Here is a 16,883-nt window from a genome sequence, read left to right on the forward strand (position 1 = left end):
CTTTCTGGTCTTATGTTTAGATCTTTAATCCACTTTGAGTTTATTTTTGTGTATGGTGTTAGAAAGTATTCTAGTTTCATTCTTTTACAAGTGGTTGACCAGATTTCCCAGCACCACTTGTTAAGGAGATTGTCTTTAATCCATTGTATATTCTTGCCTCCTTTGTCAAAGATAAGGTGTCCACAGGTGCTTGGATTTATCTCTGGGCTTTCTATTTTGTTCCATTGATCTATATTTCTGTCTTTGTGCCAGTACCATACTGTCTTGATGACTGTGGCTTTGTAGTACCTGAAGTCAGGTAGGTTAATTCCTCCAGTTTCATTCTTCTTTCTTAACATTGCTTTGGCTACTCAAGGTTTTTTGTATTTCCATGCAAATTATGAAACTATTTGTTCTAGCTCTGTGAAAAATACCATTGGTAGCTTGACAGGGATTGCATTGAATCTATAGATTGCTTTTGGTAGTATACTCATTTTCACTATATTGATTCTTCCAATCCATGAACACGGTATATATCTCCATCTATTTGTGTCATCTTTGACTTCTTTCACCAGTGTTTTATAGTTTTCTATATATAGGTCTTTTGTTTATTTAGGTAGATATATTCCTAAGTATTTTATTCTTTTCATTACAGTGGTGAATGGAATTGTTTCCTTGATTTCTCTTTCTGTTTTCTCATTGTTAGTGTATAGGAATGCGAGGGATTTCTGTGTGTTGATTTTATATCCTGAAACTTTATTATATTCATTGATTAGCTCTAGTGATTTTCTGGTGGAGTCTTTAGGGTTCTCTAGGTAGAGGATCATGTCATCTGCAAACACTGAGAGTTTTACTTCTTCTTCTCCAATTTGAATTCCTTTTATATCTTCTTCTGCTCTGATTGCTGTGGCCAAAACTTCCAAAACTATGTTGTATAGTAGTAGTGAGAGTGGGCACCCTTGTCTTGTTCCTGACTTTAGGGGAAATGCTTTCAATTTTTCACCACTGAGGATAATGTTTGCTGTGGGTTTGTCATATATAGCTTTTATTACGTTGAGGTGTGTTCCTTCTATTCCTGCTTTCTGGAGGGTTTTATCATTAACCCCAAAAAGATGTCCTTTTCATTATATGGGACTGGAATGCAAAATAGGAAGTGAAGAAACACCTGGAGTAACAGGCAAATTTGGCCTTGGAGTATGGAATGAAGCAGGGCAAAGGCTAATAGAGATTTGTCAAGAGGATGCACTGGTCATAGCAAACACCTTCTTCCAACAACATAGGAGAAGACTCTACACATGGACATCACCAGATGATCAATACTGAAAACAGACTGATTGTATTCTTTGCAGCCAAAGATGGAAAAGCTCTATACAGTCAGCAAAAACAAGACCGGGAGCTGACTGTGGCTCAGATCATGGATTCTTTATTGCCAAATTCAGACTTAAATTGAAGAAAGTGAGAAAAACCACTAAACCATTCAGGTATGACCTAAATCAAATCCCTTATGATTATATAGTGGAAGTGAGAAATAGATTTAAGGGACTAGATCTGATAGACAGATTGCCTGATGAACTATGGATGGAAGTTCCTGACATTGTATAGGAGACAGGGATCATGACCATCCCCAAGAAAAAGAAATGCAGAAAAGCAAAATGGCTGTCTGGGGAGGCCTTACAAATAGCTGTGAAAAGAAGAGAAGTGAAAAGCAAAAGAGAAAAGGAAAGATATACCCATTTGAATGCAGAGTTCCAAAGAATAGCAAGGAGAGATAAGAAAGCCTTCTTCAGTGATCAATGCAAAGAAATAAAGGAAAACAATAGAATAGGAAAAACTAGAGATCGCTTCAAGAAAATTAGAGATACGAAGGGAACATTTCATGCAAAGATGGGCTCGATAAAGGACAGAAATGGTATGGACCTAACAGAAGCAGAAGATATTAAGAAGAGGTGGCAAGAATACACAGAAGAACTGTACAAAAAAGATCTTCATGACCCAGATAATCATGATGGTGTAATCACTGACCTAGAGCCAGACATCCTGGAATGTGAAGGCAAGTGAGCCTTAGACAGCATCACTACAAACAAAGCTGGTGGAGATGATGGAATTCCAGTTGAGCTATTTCAAATCCTGAAAGATGATGCTGTGAAAGTGCTGCACTCAATATGCCAGCAAATTTGGAAAACTCAGCAGTGGCCACAGGACTGGAAAAGGTCAGTTTTCATTCCAATCCCAAAGAAAGGCAATGCTAAAGAATGCTTAAACTACCACACAATTGCACTCATCTCACATGCTAGTAAAGTAATGCTCAAAATTCTCCAAGCCAGGCTTCAGCAATACATGAACCGTGAACTTCCAGATGTTCAAGCTGGTTTTAGAAAAGGCAGAGGAACAAAGGATCAAATTGACAACATTCACTGGATCATCAAAAAAGCAAGAGAGTTCCAGAAAAACATCTATTTCTGCTTTACTGACTATGCCAAAGCCTTTGACTGTGTGGATCACAATAAACTGTGGAAAATTCTGAAAGAGATGGGAATACCAGACCACCTGACCTGCCTCTTAAGAAACCTACATGCAGGTCAGGAAGCAACATTTAGAACTGGACATGGAACAACAGACTGGTTCCAAATAGGAAAAGGAGTACGTCAAGGCTGTATATTGTCACCCTGCTTATCTAACTTCTATGCAGAGTACATCATGAGAAACGTGGGCTGGAAGAAGCACAAGCTGGAATCAAGATTGCCGGGAGAAATATCAATAACCTCAGATATGCAGATGACACCACCCTTATGGCAGAAAGTGAAGAGGAATTAAAAAGCCTCTTGATGAAAGTGAAAGAGGAGAGTGAAAAAGTTGGCTTAAAGCTCAACATTCAGAAAACGAAGATCATGGCATTCAGTCCCATCACTTGATGGGAAATAGATAAGGAAACAGTGGAAACAGTGTCAGACTTTATTTTGGGGGGCTCCAAAATCACTGCAGATGGTGATTGCAGCCATGAAATTAAAAGACGCTTACTCCTTGGAGGAAAGTTATGACCAACCTAGATATTATATTGAAAAGCAGAGACATTACTTTGCCAACAAAGGTCCGTCTAGTCAAGGCTATGGTTTTTCCAGTGGTGATGTATGGATGTGAAAGTTGGACTATAAAGAGAGCTGAGTGCCAAAGAATTGATGCTTTTGAACTGTGGTGTTGGAGGAGACTCTTGAGAGTCCCTTGGACTGCAAGGAAATCCAAGCAGTCCATCCTAAAGGAGATCAGTCCTGGGTGTTCATTGGAAGGACTGATGTTGAAGTTGAAACTCCAATACTTTGGCCACCTGATGCGAAGAGCTGACTCATTTGAAAAGCCCCTGATGCTGGAAAAGATTGAGGGCAGGAGGAGAAGGGGACAGCAGAGGATGAGATGGTTGGATGGCATCACCGACTCGATGGACATGGGTTTGGGTGGACTCCGCAAGTTGGTGATGGACAGGGAGGCCTGGCGTGCTGCAGTTCATGGGATTGCAAAGAGTCGGACACGACTGAGCAACTGAACTGAACTGAACTACACTATTCCATGTGTCTAGATATTTTGTGTATATTATAATGACTGCTAGTGATTCACAGAAATAAAATCTTAAATCAACTAGTCCTGACCTACAATTTAAAGTATTTTCAGTTCAGTTCAGTTCAGTCACTCAGTCGTGTCCGACTCTTTGTGATCCCATGAATCGCAGCACGCCAGGCCTCCCTGTCCATCACCAACTCCCAGCGTTCACTGAGACTCACATCCATCGAGTCAGTGATGCCATCCAGCCATCTCATCCTCTGTTGTCCCCTTCTCCTCCTGCCCCCAATCCCTCCCAGCATCAGAATCTTTTCCAATGAGTCATATTTTTTTTGCAATTAAAATGATTCTGCTACACATAATCTCTCTACACATAGCTTATTACTTCATTTTAAAATTATATCTTAATCAGAACATTGGTGTGTCAATAATGTTTAACAGTTGCCCTCTGTGCAGATGGAAGAGGGAAGGAGGTGGAGTAGAGAAGCCTCCATTTGTCTTATTTGCCAATTTAAGTGGTGCACATATTCCAACTATGGCCAATTTCAAACTCCATTGGGCAAAAACTGAAACACATGTCAGAGCAAGAGCAATAATAAACACCAAGTAAAATTTAAGAGGTAACAATAACCTAATGAATTGAACATCAGCCAAAAAATCCCCATGCCTTTTTAATATTTTCTAATTCTGATATAGTTGATTTACAATATTATATAAGTTGCAGGTGTACAACATAGTGATTCACAAATTTTAAAGATTATACACCATTTATAGTTATTATAGAACATTGGCTATATTTCCTGTACTGTATAGTACATCTTTGTAGTGACCCTTTAATTTTTTAAATGAAAATTTATCTATAGGAAGAGTGGTGTTTGAAACCAGCTTAAACTGGCTGATGGGTAAATTTTTAGGACTTTTTTAAGCTGGTTATTAAACATGACCATTATTTTAAATTAATTTGCATAAATCTACAGTTAAATAAGGAGAAGGCAATAGTACCCCACTCCAGTACTCTTGCTTGGAAAATCCCATGGATGGAGGAGCCTGGTAGGCTACAGTCCATAGGGTCGCTAAGTCGGACATGACTGAGTGACTGCACTTTCACCTTTCGCTTTCATGCACTGGAGAAGGAAATGGCAACCCACTCCAGTGTTCTTGCCTGGAGGATCCCAGGGATGGGGGAGCCTGGTGGGCTGCCGTCTATGGGGTCACACAGAGTCGGACATGACTGAAGTGACTTAGCAACAGTTAAATAAGTTCTATTTTAAACAAAGGCAATAGATAGTGAAAGCTCATCGTATCCTAATTTTTTTTAACTCTATTTTACTATTATCTATACCCTTTAGCTTTTTACATCTACAGGGTACAACTGCATATTTCTTTCCAACTCTGCATTCATGCTGGTCATTAGGAACAAGGTATTAATAAGATTTTTTTAATTTAGTATTTTAAATATTGAATTTAAGAATTTAAAGAATTGTCAATAGAGATACAGATTTTATTATTTTCCAGTGGAATGAGAAAGTGATTATGTAGATAAGAAAGTAAGAAGATGGCAGGTGACTTTCTAGTCTAACAGGACAGACTCAGAGTTGGGTCTTTGAGGAATAACATATTAGAAGAATCTGGAGAAGGAAATGGCAATCCACTCCAGTACTATTGCCTGGAAAATCCCATGGACAGAGGAGCCTGGTAGGCTACAGTCCACGGGGTCGCAAAGAGTCGGACACGACTGAGCGACTTCACTTACTTACTTACTTACCTATATAGTAGAATAGTAATAAGAAATGAGAAATGAAGTATGACCGTATGATGTGTTCATAAAGTAGAATCTGGTTGTTAAACTGGAAGAAAGCTAACTTGGATGCAAAGGTGTTTATAGGTAACAGAGTTTTAAATCATCTATGGTGCCGACAGCAGCAAGATGGGAAGGCCTGTGATTCTCAGACTGTGCCCTGTGATGCCATGGGGTGTCTGTGAACCCAAAGGACACCATGGGATATTCTAAATTTTGAAGGAAACACAGTGATACTGACATCTGTTGGACATGGCTTGAACTGGTTGCTCAAGGTATTCTCAGTTTCAACATTAGATTGTACTACATTTATTTTGACAATGATGTCATATCTTTGCAAAGATAACTGGTGGTTTCTGAGATGAAAAAAAAAAAAAAAACCTCATGAAAATCACTGAGGAACAGAAACGAGGGTGGTGATGTTCAATCTTATTCCAAGATTTGAGAAGTTATACAGTGCCCAGCAGTCATACACATCCTATTAATGACTGTGGTTACTTAAGAATAAAATGTAAATGTTATTTTCCATTTCAACTTTATGTGTACTATTTTTTCAAGTAGCTACTAAGTTGTTCAAATGCAAATATTTCTTAAGTTTTTGGACCTCATTACTTAGTAAAAAGAATTACTCGGAATTTTTTTTGCTCATTTGTTTTTTGGCTTGTTCTCAGCTTTGGGGATCAGAGAAGGAAATGGCAACCCACTCCAGTGTTCTTGCCTGGAGAATCCCAGGGATGGGGGAGCCTGGTGGGCTGCTGTCTCTGGGGTCGCACAGAGTCGGACACAACTGAAGCGACTTAGCAGCAGCTTTGGGGACCATGGAAAAGTTATGGGGACATTTAGAGTACTCTGAACTGAAGAAGTATGGGAATGTCTGGAGGGGGCCTCAAACTCATAAAGAAGGAATGAGTGGGATTCTGGGTGCAGAGCTCCTCAAAACATAGCCATAGTAAGTTCAGGAAGGAAATACTGTATTAAACATATAAAAAGGTATTAAAGGTCAGAAGTAAGGTGCAGAAATGAGAATAATAAGTGATAAGCTATGCAGTGCTACTTGTAAAAGCAAAGGAATGGAAATAACCACAGAGTCCTGAAATAGAAGGATGACTGAATCACCTAAGGGACAACACATGATGGGGTTCGTACTGGGCAGCCGTAGGCGGAAACAAGCATGCACTGCTTTACACTATTGTGAAATCATCTCCAGGATATAATGTTAGATAAGAACGTCAAAGTGCAGGAACGTATGTACAGTGTGCTACAGTTTATCTAGAAGAAGGGAAGGAAATATGAATATGTACATAAACATTTTGTTTATAAGTGAAATTTAAGTTCAATTAAAAAAAAAAAAAAACTTGTATTAGACTTCACGCTCCCTTTAGATTATGGAAAGCCTGAAAGAAAATCACTCTTCCATTTGCAATAACAAAAAATGAATGATCTGCAAAATCACAGCTTTCCTTGAACACATTGGAGAACTAAGCTCACAGGGTAACAAACCAGGCTGAAGCAAAGGAAAGTCAGGAGCCCTCGGTGAGAGTCAGGACATAGGCATTTCTTCCTGGGTCAGACTCCCCCAGATGCCAGACAAGCCAAGAAGAAAAGCTCAGCTAATGTTTTCAATGAATTGCTGAAAAGTGTGAGGATACAATGTCTGGGTGGCCATAGATACGAGGGAAATTCACAACCGCTGGTGCTCACAAGTAAGATCTGAGCAACACTTCTTTAAGGCGCAGGCCTGAGGAAGGGACAAACTCTTTGCAAGGCACAGACAAAGCTCAAAAAGAAACCTATAACTTGTCTTATCTTTAATAAAGAAATCAAAATAATTGTTTTTAAAACACTGTCCAACAAAGAAAATTCCAGACACAGATTACTTTGCTGGGAAATTTTACGTAACATTAAGAGAAGAAATAATAATATTTATATAAACTATTCCAAAATGCAATTAGGAAGGAACACTTCCCAACTGATTTCTGAAGTCATCATTACCCTGATGCCAAAATCAAAAGGAAAAAAAAAATGCATTGCAACAAAATAAAGCTGCAGACCCACAGCTCTCACGAACCTAGATGTAAAACTCTTCAAGAAAATATTAGCAAATTGGATACAAAAAAATATTAAAACGTAATTCATCATAACCAACTGGAGTTTATCCCAGGAATAAGATTGGTTCAACATTTAGAAAGCAGTCAAGCTAATTCCTCATACCAACAGACTAGACAGTGTCGGGAAGCTTAGGCAGAATGAAATTCAGAAGAAAGATTATGTTTGTTGCCCCAAAGAGTCCAGCAATAAGCTCTGTAACCCAGAAATTCCTATAAATATTTCAGAGAAGGGACAACTTGTCATACTGGATAAGCTAAAGGTCTATATGATTGCTTCCTAGTTTAACTACAGTTGATTCTCCTCAAGAAAAATTAGGCTAGGGGATTATAATACTATTTCCACACCAAGTCACTCAGTTATGTCCAACTCTTTGCAACCCCATGGACTGTAGCCCACCAGGCTCCTCTGTCCATGGCATTTCCCAGGTAAGAATACTGGAGTGGGTTGCCATTTCCTCCTCTAGGGGATCTTCCCAACTTGGGGATCAAAGCCATGACTCCTGCACTGGCAGGCAGATTCTTTATCACTGAGCCATGTGAAAAGCCCCAAACATTTCCAAACGTCATCTCTAATCCTCAGGGTTAGAGGGGAACTTCAATAATTAGTTTTGGGGATAACCAAACAGCTATATGCAAAAGAATGAAACCAGATTACTTTCTCACACAACACACAACGACAAACTCAAAATGAATCAAAGACTTCAATGCAGGACATGAAACCTTAAAACTCTGAGAAGAACACACAGGCACTGTGTTCTTTGACATCAATCTTGGCAGTATTGTTTTTTTGGATCTGTCTCCTCAGGCAAGGGGAACAAAAGCATAAATAAGTAAGACTGCATCAGACTAAAGAGGTTTTGCACAGTGAAGAAAACTCAACAAAACAACAACCTGCTTAATGAATGGGAAAAAATGCTTGCAAATGATATATACAATAAGGCATTATAGCCTATATATACATACATATAAACTCATACAACTACAAAAAAAAAAAAAAAAAAAGTAGGCAGAGGACCTGAAAAAACATTTTTCAAAAAAAGAGAAATAGATGGCCAACTAACACATGGAAAGATGCTCAACATCACTAATTACAGAAATCAAACTCTTGTCCCCTGCAGTGGAACGTTGAAGTCTTAACAACTGGGCCACTGGGAAGTCACAATTTCCAAGTTTCTGTTTTCTGTTTTTTTAACAAATAGTCTCCCAAGAGTTCTAACTGCCCAACATCCCTCCTCCTCTCTCATTTCCTCCCTCTTCCCCTGCCCTATATGTATATTCTCTCTTCTACAAAAGCCATCCATGCCCCTTTTTTCAAGAAGCCTCAGTCACACAAACTTATATTGATAACATTAGACCAGCAGTAGGTCTGGTTTTAGTCATCCAGAATTTAATCTCAGCCTTCCTTGGACACTCAACATCCACCATAAAATCAAGAGGTACAGACACATACTCAAATCCTGTTTTGTTTTATCTCACTCAGTTCAGTTCAGTTCAGTCGCTCAGTCATGTTCGACTCTTTGCGACACCATGAACCGCAGCACGCCAGGCCTCCCTGTCCATCACCAACTCCCGGAGTTCGCTCAGACTCATTTCCATTGAGTCAGTGATGCCATCCAGCCATCTCATCCTCTGTCGTCTACCGGGGTCCAGCCCTGGTTGGATCCAGGGATTCCCTCGGGAGGATGGCGTCGGCAAAAGAATAGATAAAGAGATAAGGAAAGAATTTTGCAGTTAAGAAAATAGAGGAGAGAAAAGAGGCTGATATTCTTTGGTTTACGCAGAAAGCCAATAAAGCCCCAGCACAGGACTTACTCTGCTCACGTAGGCCGCAGGCGCCCTCTCAAATCGCAGAAGGTGCCCCACCTTAGGCACCTTCTCGAGTGGGTCTTAGAAGCCCAGGCAGGAAAGTGAACGCAGAGAGCCCCTGCGCTCCATGGAATCAGCCTGAATAGGAAAAGGAAAGAGAAAGAACGACATGGGGAGACCAAGCTTCGGTGAGCAAGGCCCGCACTTCATTTTCCAAAGTAGTTTTTATACCTTAAGTTGTGCATAGAGGATAATGGAGGAAGGGGTAGAGTCATGCAAGGTCAGCAGTCCTTTATCCTTATCAAAGCCAGGCTTTCTTTCTGCAAACTTATCATATGCAAAAGTTTTAGGTGATTTACATCATCTTCTGGCCAGGAGGCCCGTTAACATTTTATGACCCTTTCTTCAGAAAACTTATTTTTCTCTAAAGGTGATTATTCTAAAGTCAGGTGCCACCCTCCGAAAGCATTAGATAAAATAGCATTCCTTTAGGGCAAAAGTGTGGTGGGCTATAACAAGAAAAGAATTAACTCAAGGGTCCAAGGTTACAAACATTAAAGCTACTACTTACATGTCTATACACCAACTATATTAATCAATACACTCCCAGGGACACAGTAGGTAAGGGATATGGAAACTTGGCAGCAAGCATTAGCTCAACAAGGAAATCCTCTACTAGTTATATTTTAACAATTTTAACTCCCTGAGAAGCTCTGCATTGTTAGAATATCTTAAGCTTTCCCTGCCTCTCGTGGTTGGGAGGCTGTGAATATGAACAAACCTGTCAGGCAAGCTAGAAAGTCATCAGAGGGGTTTGAATTGAAACACTCCTATTATGCCCAGAATACTTATTAACTGGAGTTTTAAGTTGATTTTCTTACAGAGAAAGTTGGTCGGGGATAGCCCCTCATTAATGTCAGAAGAGTTGGTGAAAGTTGTAAAATAGTAAAACAGATTCTGGTTTTGGGGTAGACACTCAGGCAGGCCCAGAGGGGCACCCCTCGAGTTCTGGCTCGCCTTGCCCACCAGAACTCTCCCACATGGCCTTGTCATGGGTGGGGACTCCTGTGCTGGCTCCCGGCAGTCGTCCCCTTCTCCTCCTGCCCCCAATCCCTCCCAGCACCAGGGTCTTTTCCAATGAGTCAGCTCTTCGCATCAGGTGGCCAAAGAATTGGAGTTTCAGCTTTAGCATCAGTCCTTCAAATGAACACCCAGGACTGATCTCCTTTAGGATGGACTGGTTGGATCTCCTTGCAGCCCAAGGGACTCTCAAGAGTCTTCTCCAACACCACAGTTCAAAAGCATCAATTCTTCGGCGCTCAGCTTTCTTTATAGTCCAACTCTCACATCCATACATGACCACTGGAAAAACCATAGCCTTGAATAGATGGACCTTGGTTGGCAAAGTAATGTCTCTGCTTTTTAATATGCTGTCTAGGTTGGTCTCACTAGGGCAAGCCAATAACCACTGCACTGCAATACTTTTAACACCAGAACACCAGGCAAATACATGCAGGGAAACTGAACAAACTTGCTTGTTTACACTGTGATAGCACAAGTAGTATTTCCCTGGCTAGTGCTTCACAAAACATAGTAATAAGATACACAAAGTCACGCTGTTACCATAAACAGACTTTGGTTAACAGCTTTGTAAATCTGTATGAGTGCTAACGATCAGAACTGGAGTAAAAATACCCAGCTATGAAAAATCCTGCATTACAATGAGGGCATTTTACAAAGAAAAACATTATCTAAATATATATATATATATATATATTTATCACTGAGACATTTTAACTTTAGTTGTTTTTGTTGATTCACTCAGGCGGACTCGTTTCAACAAGTTGTAAAAGCATCCAAATGCAAATTTGGCAACAGTAAAGGCCTAATCACTATTTGCAGCTCTTTAGACATCAAACATTCATAACTATTTTATTTAACTGACTCAGGTCATTCACTGCAATCTAATGCACAGAGATGGCTATGCTTAATTTTGCCTCTTCAATTATGTAGACCAAAACTTTTTAAAAATGCCCTTTGTTGTTCAGTCGCTAAGTCGTGTCCAACTCTTTGCAACCCCCTGAACTGACCCTTGCCAGGCTTCCTTGTCCTTCACTATCTCCCTGAGTTTGCTCAAATCCATGTCCATTGAGTCTGTGATGCCATCCAACCACCTCATCCTCTGTTGCTCTCTTCTCCTCCTGCCCTCCATCTTTTCTGGCATCAGCATCTTTCCCAATGAGTCACAGTCTTTGGGAAAGTAGGTGGACTCCCGCACCTGTGTGCAGAAGCTCTGGAAGTAGCATTTTGATCAACCTTCGACACAGCTGTCAAGCATGTAAAGATACCCCAGGCATGGGCAGCATAGAAAGCATTTAGCACTGGCGCCATTCACAAGCCCCACTGAGCACTACTTTGTAAGGCAGACCCACCAACAATGAAGTCTTCAAATCTGGTTGGTTTAAGAGCAAGTTTGAGACTATGATGTGGTGTTTGAGGTACCTAGGGTGAAAAATTTAAAGAGACACTCACTTGCAGGGCCCTGAGAATGACGGCCTCTTTAAAGTCTACACCCAAGGTCCTCATTTACTTCATCCTAGTCTCTATCCTGCAGAAAAGCCCCAAAGTGACGTTGTCTGTAGGAGTCAGGAGCACCTGATCTCCACATTCCATGGCTGATGTGAAACTTCAGAACCAACCTTATGTCAGGTAGTAAAGTTTACTCATCCCCAGCCCAGTGCATGGAGGCTCAGCTATTTCCCTTGAGGGATCAACAGCAACCTGATACACTCACTTCTTTATTAGGACTAAGTCCCTGAGTCTTGTCAATGCCTGTGTTATAAAGGGCTAGTGGTGGTGGTGGTTATAGTTGCTAAAGCATGTCTGACTCCTATGATCCCGGGGCTTGTAGCCCACCAGGCTCCTCTGTCCATAGGATTTCCCAGGTGAGAATACTGGAGTGGATCACCATTTCCTTCTCCAGGGGATCTTCCCAACCCCAGGGATTGAACCTGCATCTGCTGCATTGGCAGTCAGATGCTTTACCACTGAGCCACCAGGGAAGCTCCCTTTCCTAGAGGCTGCCTACAAACACTAGTCCAGTATCTCAGGCCATCATCTTCTGACATGATTCCTGAGGCAAGTCACGAGCTCAGATTGCATCATTTCTACCTTGATTTCACCTCTGTGTGATTTGTCTTAGAGTCCATCCGTATTCCCACCCTACTATGTTGAGGTCCTTTAATGGACCGGAACCTGGTGGTCTGGAGTCAACCGATAAGAAAGTAAAGGAGAGAGAAAGAGGCTGATATTCCTTGGTTTACAAGAAAGCCAATAAAGCCCCTGCACAGGACTTGCTCTGTTCACAGAGGCCTCAGGCGCCCTCTCGATGGGGAGAAAGTGCCTTCTCGAGAGGGTCTTAGAAGCCCGGACTGGAAAGTGAACTCAGAGAGCCTCTGTGCTCCAAAGAAATAGCCTGAGAAAGAGAGAGAGAAAGCAAGACACGGGGACCAAAGCTCTGATGGAGCAAAGGTGTTTTAATCAACATGCTGTGGGCATATATACTGTAGTTATCCTCAGCAAAGATAAAGATTAAAATTCCAGACTTACAAAACATAGGCGATCCATATTAAAGAGAGAAAGAGTTGTAAATAATCACTTTTACCATATGGTTCATAAAAAGGAAGAGGGTACTTATAACCGTATAGAAAAACTAATGAAGGAAATGCCTGGATTCCTCAGCCCCGGAGAGGCTTGCCTCTCCACTTAATTCCTGAATATTCGGGAATTAATAAGGAACAGAGAATTCCTGACAGATCCAAAACAGCACACAGGAAGCCTCCTGTTGAATGCTTCCTGACACTACTGGATTCCAGGGCCCCTCATCTGCCCCCAGAGACTGCCTTTTGACCTGCTAGTCCAGGCTTCTTGGCATCTGTGGGTCAGTCTGTCTCCTTTCGACCAACTCCCAGTTATTTCTGCCCCCATCAGCATTAACAGAACCAATCAAAATATTGTGACAACCAAAAGTTCCTCCACATATTTTGTAAAGAAGTGGCTGGGGCAGTAGTAGCCCTGCTGAGAACCACTGGAAATAGATAAAAGGGTATATCTTCAATGAGAAACAGGTCAAGCATTTCAGAGCCTCGTTCCATTCCATTGATTCATAAATTTGTTTGTGTTAAAATCATCAAGGGTAACTTCTGATTTATCTATTTAACACATGCTTAGATACTGCTTAGTATATGCCTGAAACTGTTAAAAAAAAAAAAAAAATACTCTACAACTATTAGCTCATTTAATCCCCACAACAGCCATCTGAGGTAGGCACCATTATTACTCCCATTTTACAGGTCAGGAAACTGGGACTTGAGAGTTTTAATGACGTACCCAAAGTTTCACATCTAATATATGTAGAGGCTAAAATTCAAACCCAGACATTCTGGTTATAGGATATATGGTAAGCACTTTGCTCTGCAAGAGACAATCATGTCCCATCCACAAAGAGTTGATTTAGTAAATCTGGGGAAAGGATTGAGAAATCTATATGTAACTGAACAAGACTTTCAGGTGGTTTTATACAGTAAGAAGGCCACCCATCTACTAACTGATATTTGGGAACTACAGCATTACTCCACACCTCATTTGAGAGAGACAGGACAACAAGAACTTGCATGGCTAGAAACAAATCTGTGTTAGATTAAACTGAGGAAAAACAGTGTTTGGGATATTATTTATTCAAAACCTTGAAAGCCAATCTAATAATACACATCACTTTTACAAAATGGTCAACATTGAACTGTGTTATTAAAGCAAATGAAATATATTAAGAATGTAGCATCAGAGGAAGAGTATGCTGCTGCTGCTGCTAAGTCACTTCTGCTGCTGCTGCTGCTGCTAAGTCGCTTCAGTTGTGTCCGACTCTGTGCGACCCCATAGACAGCAGCCCACCAGGCTCCCCCGTCCCTGGGATTCTCCAGGCAAGAACACTGGAGTGGGTTGCCATTTCCTTCTCCAATGCATGAAAGTGAAAAGTGAAAGTGAAGTTGCTCAGTCGTGTCTGACTCTTAGCAACCCCATGGACTGCAGCCCACCAGGCTCCTCCGTCCATGGGATTTTCCTGGCAAGAGTACTGGAGTGGGTTGCCATTGCCTTCTCCGAGGAAGAGTATAAATAGCATTAATAAATATGAATTATCCTATGAAGCAGGATATATAGCAGCAATGGACTTAAGTGAAAGACACATGAAAGAAGGAAGAACATTCTAGCTATTTGTATCCTAGGCTCCAGACAGACAGCCCTGAACCAGTCAGGCAAGACAAATGATACCAAGTAACCCTAAAATATTACTTCAAGCAACACAGGAGCTACAGCAACTGAGGAGAAAGATAATAGCAATTAAATAAACATGAAGAAAACAAGATAAAATGTGAAAGAACGTTGAAAATAGTGTGTCACCTTGCCAATATGATTACCACTGTACAATTTAGTATTACATTATCTTGGGGTGGCCTCAGAAAAAAAATAGAAACATCAGAACCAAAGCAGACCCATAAGCAACAACTCTCTCAACACCACCCCTCCCACAAAGAGGGATGAAAAACCATAGATCCATCAGCAGTGTTTCTGGCTACTCACTCCAGAAACAACTTGAAAAGTGTTAGTTGCTCAGTTGTGTCCCACTCTTTGCAACCCCATGGACTGTATCCTGCCAGGCTTCTCTGTCCATGGGATTCTCCAGGCAAGAACACTGGAGTGGGTTGCCTTGCCCTTCTCCAGGGGATCTTCCCCACCCAGAGATGTAACCTGGATCTCCCGCATTGCAGGTGAATTCTTTACTGTCCGAGCCACAGGAAAGCCCCTAGAAACAACTGTAGGTCAGGGTCAGTTCAAATGTTAATCAGAGCTCCCACTCTGCCAGATTCTACCATAGGAGGTGAGTTACAGAGAAGACTAATACCCTGGGAAGTTCATTCTCTAAAACTTTACAGATAAGTGCTCCATCACCCCCAAATACTAATTAAGATGACATCGTTAGTATGTCAGGAGAAGCCCCAGATAAATTGTAGTGAACCCTATAGGTTTGGGGAAATGGAGCCAGACAGTGGGTTAAGAGAATCAAATTTTAGATTTTAATTAATATACAATTTGGCAGTAATGTTTAAAAAATTATTATAGGTGAATAAGACTTCAAAACTGAATGTACTTTGCCAAAATTTTAGCATATTTCAAAATTTGTTTTCAGAGCCTTGTATTGCAAACCAAGGCAAATAAGATCTACTTTCATCAAAACTTCGCCAACTTGCTATACTTCCTCAAGTTTTGTCTTTCACTGTGCTCTTTCATATTCTGAACAAGGTGACACTTTAGGACCCTCTTTCTCCGTGCAAAACAAGACTCATTGCATTACTTTGCATGCTGTCTTATTACCTCCCTTTACGTGTCTTAGTGAAGTTGTTCAGTCGTATCCAACTCTTTGCAACCCCATAGACTGTAGCCTACCAGGCTCCTCTGTCCATGGGATTTTCCAGTGCTGGAGTGGATTGCCATTTCCTTCTCCAGGGGATCTTCCCAACCCAGGGCTCGAATCTGAGTCTCCCACATTGTAGACAGACGCTTTACCATCTGAGCCACCAGGGAAGTCCTTACGTGGTCTTGCTGCTGCTGCTAAGTCGCTTAGCCCCATATTAATTATAACTTTCAACCAATTTAATAACTTCTGTTTCATAGGGGAAGCTGGAGGTAGATTATTGAGAACTGTTACATGCAAGCATTTCAGCAGATGAATAAAACTCATAAGTTCACATAACACAACTGCCTACAGCCACACACATTCCTTTCGCACCTTCTGAAAGTGGCAAAAATAAATACATACATTAACACGACTCAAAAGGATAGCCATTCTATCACATATAAAAGCAAAAATATATGAACTTAAAATTATGCTTTTATTAATCAATGTTTTAGAATTTAATTTTTTAAAAATCTAGTTACCAAATGATTAATCAGGATTTTTAATTTAATATTATATCAGGGTTTTAAGGATTTTTGAAGTATATTTAAACTTACATAGTACAAAACATAATTTCTGTGGATGTAAAAAGTTTGTCTTAATAACTTTAGTGAACATAAATTAACATTTTTCATAAACGTAAATATTTTCTAGCAATACTATTAGCTTATTTAATGAGTAAATCAATATAAGTAGTTTAAGAAGTTCAGACTAGCTGATCTCTTCCTGAGAAAACAAATCTAATGCCTTTTTAAACATGTTTGTATTTATTTTACTTAACATTGCTAAATCAGAGAAAAGATACAAATGCCGTTTTATTCTTAAACCAAAATTATTAATCCAAGCTGATTTTTCAAAGACTCACCTTAATTATATACACTTGGATTCTTCAAATGTTTCTAAGCTAGTAATTTTTTTTAAGCTTAGCACACCGAAAGCTTTAGAAATTCTTTTTCTTTTTAATTTGGGGGATTTGTGCAAGTGCATATGTTTGTCTATAGACCAATTAGATCAAAGTTCCTTTAATTTAAGAGGCTTTAGAATGGAATTTTTCAATACCCTACAGAAGAGCAAAACATTCTACATTTACTCAGCAAAATATAAAGGCTGTTATAAATTATGGACACAG

This window comes from Bos grunniens, chromosome 2 (assembly GCF_055505025.1).
Source record: "Bos grunniens cultivar Pamir isolate PY7600 chromosome 2, Bosgru_T2T1.0, whole genome shotgun sequence".
NCBI classification, from domain to species: Eukaryota; Metazoa; Chordata; class Mammalia; order Artiodactyla; family Bovidae; genus Bos; species Bos grunniens.